This window comes from Ursus arctos, unplaced genomic scaffold (assembly GCF_023065955.2).
Source record: "Ursus arctos isolate Adak ecotype North America unplaced genomic scaffold, UrsArc2.0 scaffold_22, whole genome shotgun sequence".
NCBI lineage: Eukaryota > Metazoa > Chordata > Mammalia > Carnivora > Ursidae > Ursus > Ursus arctos.
Window position 1 is genome coordinate 24,658,207 of NW_026622897.1, and position 13,618 is coordinate 24,671,824.

Genomic DNA, 13,618 nt, shown 5'->3' on the forward strand with positions numbered 1-13,618 from the left:
CCCGAGCCACCTGCTTCCACCTGATTGGGTCCCCCTAAAATGTTTTTTCCTTTTTTCTCTTAGGCTACTTAGGACTTAGAGCAATTCGATGAAATATACCTTTGTGAAGAAAGATGAAATGTTTATCTTTTCTCTTTGCTTGATCCCTCCAGAATTCAGAAACGCTCAGTGAGTATTCTTATTTTCATGGCAATATAGTTATTTACATGTGTTCAACTTGTGATCCTTGTAGCAAGACACACTTAGGAACATTGGTTGTATCACCAAGGATTTGACTGGAATATCATATTTGAGAAAGAAACACACAGACTCAGATAGGACCAGACAGCTTTAAGGAGCTAAGGTTGCCTCTATTGAACTAGTAAAGCCCCTTGAAAAACCAGTCTGGTACCTTGCTTACAGAGTTCCCAGCTGCCTTACCAGGTGAATAAGGAAGGATACTTCTTGGCAGGCCCAGGAACCTCAGGGTATTTTGAGGACCTCAAGAAGAGAGAAATTCAACCAAATCTACAACTATTAGGGGTGAAGTCTGATGGCAAGTGCTTGGCTTGGCTGCTTAGCCCCAAGAAGCTGTTAAAAGTCCAATCTGAGGTTCCTTATAAAAAACACCAGCAAAGCAGATAAAAAAAGATTCTATATAGTCATTATTCTTGCTGCACTTATGTAAATAATCAAGCCAAATTTATTGAAATGGACAATTTGCAAGCAAAATACTTGACTATGGTTCTTTTTAATAAAACTGGGAATGAACTGTAGAGATAAAAATTATGTTTCTGTAGAAACTGTAATAGACACTCATGGAGATTAGATTCTAGTCTGTTAATTGTCTTCGAGGTTTCATTTTCTACCTGTAAACTGTCCTAGATCCTGAATTCTTCTACTTTCCTCCAATATCTGGCTGTAATTCTCCAAACAAGCATTCCTAATTTTTCTCCCACCCTTCTGACTTGGAATCAATAAGAACTAAAACTGTCCTCTTTCCAAAGCTGTGCAAGCTATATCGGAACACCCTAATATAAATCACAGAGAAATCACCACAACAGCTCATATATAGACAGTCCTCACACCTATGGCCATGCGGTCACTGCCTGCCCTCACTCCATCTGAAGATGCTTTGAACTTGACATCTAGAAATTTTCTTGACTGGCTACTCTCAGAACTCAGAAACTGGTTTATAATTGTCCCAATCATTGACCATGGTTTTTCCTTTGTTTCCATGGAAATACCTTATTAAGTACCTGATTTCTTGTACAATATAGGCCTAACCTTGGGGTCCCAGCTGCATCACCACCCCCTAAAATGAGACCTCACTGTTTAAGAGAACTGACCTAATTTCAAGAGTACAGGATTAATTCAGTGAAATCAGAGCAATCTACCAGCTCAGCTTTTACTGTATGAAACGTCCAGGGAAGTTTCAGAGGAGGGAACCGATGGGGTTCAGGGCAGGCCTTCCCAGAACGTGCTGCTTTGGAACGTGGACTCTTTTGAGTTGAAGACAGTCAAACTCAACAGACTCAGGAAGGGCTTTTTACTTCCCCCTTAAATGCCTAAAAGAATTTAGATAAGAGGCCTATACCAGGAAGAAAGCTATTACTAAAGATAAGTTGTTTGTGGGTTTTTGTGGTTTTTTGTTTTTGTTTTTGTTTTTTGGTTTTTTACATAAAAATGATTTCTCCACAGAGCATAGCAAACATTCTTTTACCAAACATTTTCTCTTTTTCATCTTCCTGTGAATTGTCTTCCTCCCATTTGAAGTCCCAGACTCCTACCCTCTTCTCAGCTCAGGACACATAAACTTTAACTACCTGACTGTTAGAGAAAGCCTCTCATGTCTTCGTGGGGCTCCCATGAGAATGCAATTAAGTTTGTTTTTCTTGTTAATCTGTTTTATGTCAATTTAATTATTAGACCAGCCAAAGAACCTAGAAGGGAAGAAAGAAAGTTCTGGCACTCCTTCCACCTTGTCCTAGAAATCTTTGGGCTTTCTTCCATCTCTAGGAGGCATTCAGACAGTTCTAGAAATTAGCACTTTCTGCCTCCTACCTTTTTTTTGCCTTCTTTTCTGTTTGCCCAGGTGAGAACTGCTCCCCTGACAAGTCCCAGTGTGGCTTAGGACTCATAGCTTCTTAGGGAAGAGGGTGGGTGGGAGCTGAGGCCCACAGGCTCTAACGGTTGAGCCAGTTCCTGTGTAGTGCCCAGGCCAGCGGAATGACGTCTTTCTAGTCACTCTGTATGATTGCCTGAGAGGGAAGAAGGAGGAGTCTTGACTCTGGAAGTAGGATGCGTTTGTCAAAATTCATTGTCCCCTTTGCTGAGGGTTGGACCCAGCAGGGTGGGTAGGCTTCCAGCAGAGCTTCAAGCAGATGGCTGCACTGACTGATGCCCGATGTGGAGACCCAGTGTCAGCCCACAGTAGACTGACTCCACAACAAAAAGATACTGGGATTGAGGAAGAGGGTCTTTGAGTCCTATCTTGGCTTTCTCATTGACTAGCTGTGTGATTTAGGATTGAACTGTGAATTGCGCTCCCTCTCTCCCCCATAACTTAGAATTTTAATTTTTCTCCCTTAAAAAATGTTTATTTAGATGTAGGCTTTAAAAAGTCATAAATTACTCTTGACATGAATTAAGAAAAGGAAAATATGAGTGAAATAAACTGATTAAGGTATTCCTAAAACTTCTTCACTTCTCTGAAAAATTTTTTGGCTTAGGCATCTAAACACTACATTTTTCTGTGCAATTGTTTTGAATGCCGGGTAAGGTTGTAATGGCACGTTGATAGAATGGCGGCAAGGAAGGTACCTGCCCAGAATGCCTAAATCCAGCCTGGCTAATCACACTCCTAACAGACCTTCCGAGATTCCTAAGGCCCTACACACCCAAGGAACAATAGTTGAATAAGAATAAAAGTGTCACTTGTCTGTCAGCGCCGATAACTCACATCAAACTAAGAACTCTGATCAAAATCCTCGGAGCCCATGTCTTGGAGGACCTAAATGAAGGCTTTTGCTTTGGTCTTAAATCGCCATTTGGGACCGCCTTGGGCAGGTGGGGATTAGTGTGGGAACTCGGGCTATCTAAAAGGTAGAACTGTCTATTTTGCACCAAGTGATTTTTTCCTGAAGTTTTTCTGGTGTTCTAGGTTTCTTCATCAAAGGATTAGCTCAGAACACTGTATATAGCCACAGGCGGTGGCACCAGATCTATTCTCTCAACTGGCATGGGTACCAGTCGCTGGGCCAGGGACAACAGCTTGAATCTCAACTATGGGGTTGGGTCAGACAGTCAAAAGGAGATGCCTGAAAGGGAGTCAGTGATTCAGTGGAGCTCCATTGTTTTCTGGAAAAGGAAAGCTGTTCGACTTTAACAGCCACATTCATCCTGCCCACAAAAGCACTTTTGGTGAGATGATTCCCCTTCCCTCTCCCAGCCACGCCTTCCCTTATCAATTCACAGGACACCGAATAGACAGAAAGTATTTAAATCTGTTGGTTGGGGCCCAGTTTTTCATCCTACTCTAGATAACCAGCACTGTTTTCTTTTCATTATGGAGACCAGGCAGGGAAGTGGGAATAGGTAGGTATTAGTGATGGAAAATGATCCTTTCTCTCAAATCAATAAAAAAAAAAATCAAACTTCATGTTCCTAAGTGGCCTTGAGAAACCTTGGCTAAAGTTTCCTGTGAAGTTCCCAGGAATAGCTAAGAAACTACTTAAGGCAAACTTAGGGTGATCCTAGCCATCTGTATTTATCCAAGCAAGTCAAATGGATTGGGACACCCTGTGAGGCCAAAGAGATATGAGTGTGGCTGTGTTTCAAAGTGGTTACAAGCATGGGTTTGGAGCCACAGAGCGCTGCATTTGACTCTTGGCCCTGTTACTTATTCTGTGAGACTGGGCTCTCGGCTCTCTCTGAACTTCGTTGCCCATCTCCAGACATAAATGATAACAATCCCCACCTCCAGAATGCTGGCTCTTCTTAAGCAGTCAATAAATGAGAGCTGTTATTATTGCCTAGGGAGGGAAGACTAGGAGCAGATGACTCAGCACAGAACTGGGCATTTCTCATAGAAATTCCTCTTACATTCCACTGCCTTTCCCCCCACTGCACATTTTACCAATGTCTATGAAATCGTAACAGAATGCAATGTCTTGCCTAAAATGATATAATGAAGAAGACATTACTGTGTATGGTGAGGGGTGGGGTGTGTATGAATATGTGGTATCAAGCAAGGAATGAGAATATGTTTGTAATTCTTTGTTAAATTACTGTGGCAGTGCCACTAGCAGATGAAATTGATCATTGTGATGGTTGGCTTTTCTTCCATTTTCTGGATAAAGATACAAGTCTTTGGTTTTTAAAGCTCCCCAGCATTTTTCTAGCTTTAATTAAAACCAATAACTATAGAAATAATTGTTTCTATAAATACCAGGAGGAACTGAATACTGGTTACTGTGTAAGAGCCCATCTATGAAGGGGAATATTCTGAGACTTTATTCAACCCTTGTTGTTAGGATACTGGTATTAAAGTTGTGAGTGGCTGCAAGCAGCTTTAAGAGTAAGGAATAGAGCAAAAAGCCTTTCAATGCCAAATAGCCAGCCTTTCCTGGGGAAACAGAGTCTGCTTCTGAGGAATAATCTAGCCAGCTGAGAGAATCTGGAAGTCCATAGTGTGGCCATTCATTATAGTTGAATTCTAACTTATTCCAGAGCTGGTTGGGTGAGAGATTGAAGTACTTTATTTGAAAGCTCCTACTTCCATTGCTAAGCCTAAGTAAGAGCCAGACAAAAGGCTTTGGAAAGATCTAAGGAAAAGTGAGACTCCAAGAAGGGTGGACACTATTAAAACAACAACAACAACCAACTGCAGAATGTCAGCTCTGGGAGGAATCTCGGAGATGAGTTTGTATCCCAATCCAAAGCACTCATTTTACAGATGAGAAAACTAAGATCCATGTAGATGGAGTGCCTAAGATCATTGGAAACTAGAGCCCAACTTTTTAGATTCCTGGTCCAATGTTTCTCCCACTAGAGATTGTCACCTATTTGTGGGGTACCCTCTGGGTACCAGGGTATAGAAAGTATAAGACATCCTATCTTACAACATGGCACTTACTGGTGGTCAGACAAACAAGATATGTATGCATGGAGTGATAATATTACAGGCATCTGTGATGGGCACCATCTGTATGAGACAGAAGAAGGAGAGATCTCATTATTGGTGGGCCAGGGAAGCTTCCAGAGATCATGGGACTATAGGAGGGCCATGAAGGTTGTATGTGGTTTGGATGGGAGGAGAGGAAGGCCAGTCTAAGAAGGAGAAAGACATGTTCAGAAGAGCCAAGTTAGGACAGTCAGAGGAATATTTGTGAGTCAGCAGCAATTTGGCAGAAGTGTTAAGTTTCACGGGGTCACAGAATGTTAGAACTGGTAGGTACTACAAAGATCATCCGGCTCAGTCACCTCATTTTACAGTTGAGATGTTAGGTCCAGAAGGTTGAAGTGACTTGCCCAAGTTTATATACCTACAAAAGGCAGACTGGGGATTAGGACTGTCTCATCCAGTACAATTTTTACTATACTCTGCTGACTCTAAGAAAGTGATAATAGACAGAATGATCACAGAGGACCTTGCATGAGACACAAGATGCTCGTATGGGAAACCTTTGAAATGGGAGATGATACATACAGATTGAGCTGGTGGTGATATGCAGGATGGATGGAAGGAATTAAGCAGAGACACCAGTTAAAGAGGACCCAGACCTAGAACAGCTATGAGATATAGGAAGTGATGTGGCAGGAGAGCAAATGAAGAGGAAAGGATGAACGTGAGAGAGATAGGCTATGGGAGTGAGGCAATGAGAGAAGATGGAGACAAAGACTACTCTGGCAGTCCAGAGTTGACCAGTTGTCCATGGAAGAAACCACCTTGTACTTTCCTCGGGCTTTTGCTGTCACTTCCTCTTAGCACTTCATTCCTGTATTCATTCTTCCTTTCAACAAACATTTTTGAGCTTGTGGAAGGTGTTTCATATTCACCCCAGCCAGTGACCAACTGAATGTAGTGCTTCTGTTACTTTCTTGGGATCTGCCCCCTTGAACTCTTCTTGGTCAGAGTTGTTAGAGGAGAAATAAGGAGAACAGCTTGGTTATTGAAAAGAAAAAAACCCTGATTGTCTGGGAGGGTGTTGAAAAGACAGCAAGATTTCAAATGGCAGAAGGATCAAAGTGTCTTGAGAAGGGAGGAGGCGGGCCCTGTGCACACAGAAGCTCCTGGGTCATAAGGAGAATAAAAGATCTCAGTGTGATGGCAACAAAGGGCCTCTTGTGCATTCACAGCCGGGGCCTGCAGGGGTGATGAGCAACATTGGCCCCAAGGCCAGGCTGGGGTGGCTCTGGGTTCAGACTGCTGCCCCTACCCAGGAGAGTGGAAGGGCCTGTGTGTCAACTATCGGAATGAGGGCAGGTGCTGAGAGCTCCTTATATCTGAGAGAGACCCAGAGACCACAGCTTTAGAAGGCTGAGGGCTGCCAAAGGGTCGAGCCTATGCTTTTCTTCCCCTTCATTCCATCTTTCATCAATTCCTACCCCACCCTCGTCTTTGGATACCCTTAATAATTATGGTTTGTCCTTCTCCTTTTTGTGGCTATTGTGACTGTTTTTATTCCAAAGGTTTAGTCTTACCAACCGGACTTGACCAAATAACAGCAAATAGGTCAGAACACACAGACCAATTAGTAGATTGGTTCTAGCCATGTGGAGAAGTATCCTGTCATACATCTAGGCCAAGCATAATGGTTCTAGGCACAGAGGAGACTTCAAAATGGTTTAACTTAGTTTTGTTTCTGTCTTCTAATAATACCAAGTGAAAATGGGGTAGAAGGAGCTCCAGAAAGCAGGTTAGGGAAATATGGTCAAAAACTCCAAGTCAAAGAACTTCCTATTTACCTTTCAAAATGTGTAACTTTTGTAAATGTCCTCTGATTACCTCTTGTACCCTCTGAGGTGAGGGGTTGTAGAGAAGTGCTCTAGAACCCTTGCTCTGCTATTTGCTAGTGTGTGATTTTGGGTAAATCACTGAATTTCTCTGGACTTTGTTCTTTATCTGTAACACCGTACGATATCTACTTTGCATAGTTCTAGCAGGACTATTTAACAAGTCTCTGGCAAAGAGTAGGTGTGCATTAGGATTAGTTCTGGGTGAGACCAGCTCGGATTTAGGACTTGGTATGTAATTCCTTCTGTTCTCTCCGAGTTGTTCCCTTCTGGCATTGAGGAAAATTAATCTCAAAGAAGTGTGATTATCAGGAAAGAGATGAGCATGTGGTGGAAATTGCCATGTTCTAGTTCATCCTGGAGGTCACCTCCCTCCTCAGGCTGCCTTGTGTTTTGGGACACCATGGATGGATGCCCATTTAGACTTTATTATAGGAAGCCCGAGGGCTGGGCAGTGTGTGGTTAGGAAAGTCATGTCCCAGCAGGAAAGAGTCAGTGACTTGTGCAAACTGCAAGCTGAGCCAGGAATGCAACCCAGGCATCCTGACTCCCCACCCTATGCCTAGAGATAAAGCCCATTCCCGTGTCCTGTGTCTGGGGTTGGACATCTCTGGAGCCAAGAGGGTGACATCAGGGCATCTGGTGAGCTCAATCTGCTGCTCTAATTTGGATGTAGAGAAGTGGTAACTTTGCAGCCTGGGTTTCTCAGAGGCCAGTGGTGGGAACAGGTCCTTCCCTGGAGACTAGAGGGAGGCAGCAAGCTTTCAGAATTCTCCACAGGCAGGGGCGGGAAGAACCACTGAAGCATCGAAGGGGAAGGGAGAGAATGATTTATGGGTAAAACCTAAATGAGCAGAACTTGCCGGCTTGACCTCAGCACCAACTGAGGGGCGTGGGAGAGCATTCTGCAAATATTTGAAAAGCATTGGTGCCAGAGAACTCAATGACTGAACCTGGATGGAAGGGAAGGGAAGGGAAGGGGCACAGAGCTAAGTCTGTCAAGGAGATCTTTCCCAGAGCCTCCTCCCTCAGGAACCCTTGTCACTTTGGGCATCTCCCTATGGCAAAGGGTTTAAGGGCTGACAAATTCCAGGATACAGACCACATGGGCCAGAGAAATAGGCCCAGATCACTTCTCCTGTAGAGAATTTGGGCAGCATGCTTGAAGAGAGACAGACAGTGAGAACAAGATGAATGGGATAGTCCCACCCTTTCTTTTTATGTTCTAATCAGTTTTCTGAAGATCCCCATTAATTTGTGTTAGTCCTGGCTTGTTCCACCTCCCCCCTGGTCCCTTCCCTATAATATCTTTGTGTGTGTGTGTTTGTGTAGGGGTGTGTGTGTGTGTGTGTGTGTGTGTGTGTGTGTGTGTAACAAGTTCACAGTAGGCAGTTCATCTTCCTTCAGGAAGCCCATCCTAACCTCAAGGAGCACATACTTGAGGTCATTACAGTGCCCCCCACTCCCCCGCACGCCGCCCCCTGCCTGCCTGAAAAGCCAACACGTTTCAGCATACAAAAAGTTCTCGGTGAACAGATACTTTATTGGTAAAGAAATACTTTGAACTTTGTTTATCCTAATATTTCCTAAATATGTTTGATTATAAAATTCTACTTTTAGATAAATAGGTTACATGTTGGCCGAGAGGCTTCCTCACTTGGTGATTCATGTATGCACGACCGGCACCCCAATAACATCCTAATGCTTCAGTGGGAAAGACTGCCCATTCCGGTTCCTTTGCACCTTCCATAGCACATACCAAACCCTGGGTGCTCACAACACTTGGGCTTAATTAAAAGGCAAGAGGAACATGAGAAATAAAATGAAAAAGCAAATGACAAAACCGAGAAAAAAAATTTTTTTTAATTGGGAAAATTTTGCAGTATGCATACAAAGGAATGATACCTTGCACATGGAGAAACTTCTCTAAGTCCATAAGAAAAACAAAGACCGCTGCAACAGAGATGGGAAAAATCATGAATCCTCAACTCACAAAAAAAGAAATGTATAAAGCTTATATACATTTGGATAAATCTTAACCTCACAGTTATAAAAAATATAAAGTAAAGAACGAAGTATCATTTTATCAGTTAAACTGGGAAAGAATAAAGAATTGCGTTAGTGAAGTTATAGGAAAATAAAAACTCCTTTATATTGTTGACTTTTAAAAAAGTTTGTATATAGCTATTTCCTCCAAGATGTGCTAATAAAAATAGGAATTTCCCCATCATGAATCATTTCTCAAAAATGTTATTAGTGACTATATAATATTCCACTCCAATATGGACTATCAGAATTCATATAGCTGCCATTTTGACTGGGCATTTAGGTTATTTCCAAGGTTTTGTCTGTTCTTAGATTATGTCCTTATTTAATAATGTGTTAGTTACATTGTGCAGGGTAACAAATAGCTAACCAAATATTATATGGCTCAAAACAACAATTGTAGTTAAATCTGGTTTCTATGGGTCAAAAACTTGGAGAGGGCACAGCAGAGCAAGTTGGCTCTATTCCATGACTTCTGGAACCCCATCTGGAAACCTAGAAGCCTGGGGCTAGAATCCCCTGACATGTAACTTTCTCACATGTCTGCCATTGATGCTTAGCGGGGCTGTCTGCTGGAACCCCTACACGTAGCCTCCCTGCGTGTCCTGGGCTTCCTCACAACATGGCCATTGGAATCCAAGGGCAACTGAGAAGGGTATGGCGCTGGCTTCCTCTGGATGTTGTAACAAATTAGCACAGATTTAGTGGCTCAAACCAACATGAATTTATTCTCTTATTGTTCTGGCAGTCAGAAAGTCTGAGATGAGCCTTACCAGGCTGAAATCAAGGTCCTGGCAGTGAAGTGTTTCTTTTGGAAGCTTCAGGGGAGATTTTGTTTCCTGGCCTTTTCCAACTTCTAAAACTGCATTCCTTGCATTGCTTGGCCTGTGGCCCCTACCTCCATCTTCAAAGCCAGCAGCCAAGCATCTTGGTTCAGTGGTCACGTTGCTTTCTTCCGATGCTTCCCTTTTCTAAGGACAGTTGTGATTGCATTTAGGGCCCACCTGATAATCCAGGATAATCCTCCCATCTCAGGATCCTTAACTTCATCATATCTGCCCTGTATCTTTTGCCATTTAAGGTGACATTCACAGAATGGTGATTGCCAGAGGGTGGGAGGTGAGAGAAATGGGGAGAGGTTGGTCAAAGGGCATAGACTTTGAGTTACGAGTAAGTTCTGGGGATCTAATGTATAGAATGATGACTATAGTTAATAATACTATATTATAGGGGCACCTGGGTGGCTCCATCAATTGAGCGTCCGGACTCTTGGTTTCAGCTCAGGTCATAGTTTCAGGGTCCTGGGATCGAGCCCCAAGTCAGGCACCATGCTTAGCGGGGAGTCTGCTTGAGGATTCTCGCCCCCTCTCCCTCTGCCCTTCCCACTTCTTGCACTCTTGCTCCCTCTCAAATAAATAAATAAATCTTTAAAAAATATTGTATTATATACACTTAAAATTTGCTAAGAAAATAGATTTTAAGTGTTCTCACCAAAAAAAAAAAATATATGAGGTGATAGATGTGTTCATTAACTTGATTGTGGGAATCATTTTACAATATATGCATTTATCAAATCATCACACTGTACACTTTACATGTTGTACAGCTATGCCTCAATAAAGCTGGGTTCCAGGGATTAGGATCTGCATATATTTGAGGATCCATTTTTAGCCTAGCATAATGACCGAAGGGTTTTCTCTCTTGTCGTTGGATTTACGGGAAGCCATGTAGTCATGCGGTGACTGGTGCGGGTAGAGGTGGACTGCTGGTACTGGTTGGTGACACGGACTCACCTGCTCATGCAGTGGACTCATGGCCTCCGGTCCTGCTCAAGTTCAGTCCCAGAAGTACCCTTTCCATTTTGGGAGGACTGTTGCTGGCCACATCAGCTTTATGACTTGGTGGGTCTGATGGAACACAGCCTATAATGAGCAGCCCCAAGAGTGCTGTCACTTGATGTTCAGTGGTCAAGCATTCCGTCTCTACCAGGACCTAGTAATATGCCAAGAACTGGGTTCAAATAATTTATAAAGTCCTGCTGCAGATGGCACAGCCTTGCTTCAGAAGCCCAAGGGCCTGCATTGTAATTTTCCACTGGGGCTCACCATAGTATCTATTATGCGCGTCTTTTCCCAACACTGACACTACCAACACCGCAGGGTGTGGCAGATCATGTGGCTCCAGTGTCAAGGCTTTTAGCACCATGGCTTCAGTCTGCTGCAGAGGCCTTTCCTGGTCTAGACAGCATCAAAGCTGGCAGCCTCCCATGTCACCCAGTATAAGGAAAAGGGCGATATTTCTAGGTGTGGAATGTGTCCCATCCAGAACCCAAAAGCCTACCAGGTACGCTGGGTGCTAGGACCCTAGAATGCAGCAATCTGTCTTTTACTTTAGAAGATATCCTGCTATGCTTCTTACTACGGGACCCTGAAACCTTAATTGAAGTGGCTGATCCTTGACTCTTCACAGTTTTTATAATCCAGCCCCGGAGCACATGTGTCTTCCCAATGCTTCTTGCTTGTCCTTCCCGGTCAGCATGAGGGGCTGATGTAATGGATCAGTGGGATATTTTGTGGATTAAAGCAGTCAGATGTGGGGCACCTGGGTGGCACAGCGGTTAAGCGTCTGCCTTCGGCTCAGGGCGTGATCCCGGCGTTCTGGGATCGAGCCCCACATCAGGCTCTTCCGCTATGAGCCTGCTTCTTCCTCTCCCACTCCCCCTGCTTGTGTTCCCTCTCTCTCTGGCTGTCTCTATCTCTGTTGAATAAATAAATAAAATAAAAAAAAATTAAAAAAAATAAAGCAGTCAGATGTCTTTGGATTATGTTGTGGCAGAGGGTGGTAGAGTGAACAGAACCTCATGGCAGATCTATGGAGGATATTGTCTTCTGCCCCATACAAATGCAAACTGTTTCTGATTGGAATGTAAAAGAATGCGTTTGCAAAATCAATGGTTACATACCCTGAGGCCTCTAGCAATAGGTAACTTTAGACACAGGAGCCACAGTTGGGGCGTTGAAGCATTTAGGCCTATGCTGGTATATAGTCATTCTCCAGGGTCTGCTGGTTTCTGCGGGGGTCAGACTAGTGAATATGGAGACATTATAGATACTACAGACCTAGCATCTTGTGGGTCATTAATGGTGACACTCATCCCGCCATTCCCCCAAGGATATGATATTTAGGCGTGAGGGCAAGGGGGTAAAAATTGTGAGGTTTCCAGGGCGCCTGGGTGGCTCAGTCCGTTAAGTGTCTAACTTCGGCTCAGGTCATGATCTCAGGGCCCTGGATGTGGCCTTGCATTGTGGGGCTACACGCTCAGTGGGAAGTCTGCTTCCCCCTCTCCCTCTTCCCTTCCCCCTCTCTTTCCCCTCCCCCTGCTCATGCTCTCTCTCTTACAAATAAAAAAAATCTCTAAAACAATAAATAAAAATGACCCATAGACCAGTATGACTGGTTTTATAAAAAAAAATTCTAAGGTTTCCAATTAGCCTTTCCTACTATGATAGATCTTATGCCACAAGCCAGGGATCCAGTGTGGGGGTTACTCCAACTGCCATGTACTGAATCAGCTCCAATTATATCCTTGGAGATTGTGTGAGTTGAGTCTGTGCACCTGGTGGGCCCTCTGTGAGCTGAACTTTAGCCAAGACTATATTTATTACCTGACTTCGGAGCCCTTAGTTCTAACAGGGAAGCCATAATGGTGCTTTGGGTCTCTGGATATTGATCAGCTTAGACCCTATGTTCAATCGTCCTTGAAAATTCTGGTTATTTCCCTTTCCCTGATATACAGTCAACTGAGTAAATGGCTGTCAGGACCCTCTGGAGAATCATGTGTTATATATTTGCCATGGTGTTGCAAGGTCTTTCCTTCTAGGAATCCAGTCATTTGTCCAGTCAATGGTTCCAATGAGGTCCGGAAACCGAACAAGGGACATGTTTTTTATTCGAGCTGATGGTCTGCCTTTAGCCTCTTGCCCCTTTAATATGCCTTTTTTGGATTATGGATATTAAGCAGCACCCTTATTGACTCTGTTTCTTTGGAGCATTCTTATTTGCATGAATATTAATAAACCCAGCTTTGTGACTGCCTTTTCTACCATCTAATTGAACTGGGAATCCTGCAGTTCATTTGCTAAATCTGGCAACACTGACCCCTGCCAGTCTTCTCCGTGCCTGATGGGAGAGGGGTCCTCTTATGGAAGGTCTTCTGGCCTCATCTACGCTATCTACTCCAGCTCACTCATTTTCCTCAGCCTTCTCACATCTCCCTCTATTGTCTTCCAGGGCAACTCAAGCATTTCCAATTCTTTGTGTGGCTACTGCCTTTCCAGGGTCTTAAGAGCCGTTCCAGCAGCTGTTTGGCCCATCCCCTGGGGTCCTTTCTAGGGTATTAAGTCCATTAATGAGAGAAAGTGCCCTGAAGTCAATTAATGTTTGCTCACCCAGTCTTACATTCTGACTATTTTGATCAGGTGTCTTCAAACTCAATCCCAAGAGTGCTCCTCTGGCTTCTGCTGGCACGTGCCTGCTAATTTTTGCAATTCTTTCAGTATATAGTCTCTTTACTCCC

At 43.6% G+C, this 13,618-nt stretch overlaps 1 long non-coding RNA gene across 1 annotated transcript in view; it reads left to right on the forward strand.

The window, feature by feature from the left end:
• The window catches only part of LOC130544563 (uncharacterized), a 99,355-nt gene that overhangs the window by 5,000 nt on the left and 80,737 nt on the right, over window positions 1-13,618 (forward strand). Inside the window, exon 3 of the long non-coding RNA XR_008960943.1 lies at window positions 64-168. This is a non-coding gene — a long non-coding RNA (uncharacterized LOC130544563). The remainder of the gene's footprint in view (window positions 1-63; window positions 169-13,618) is intronic.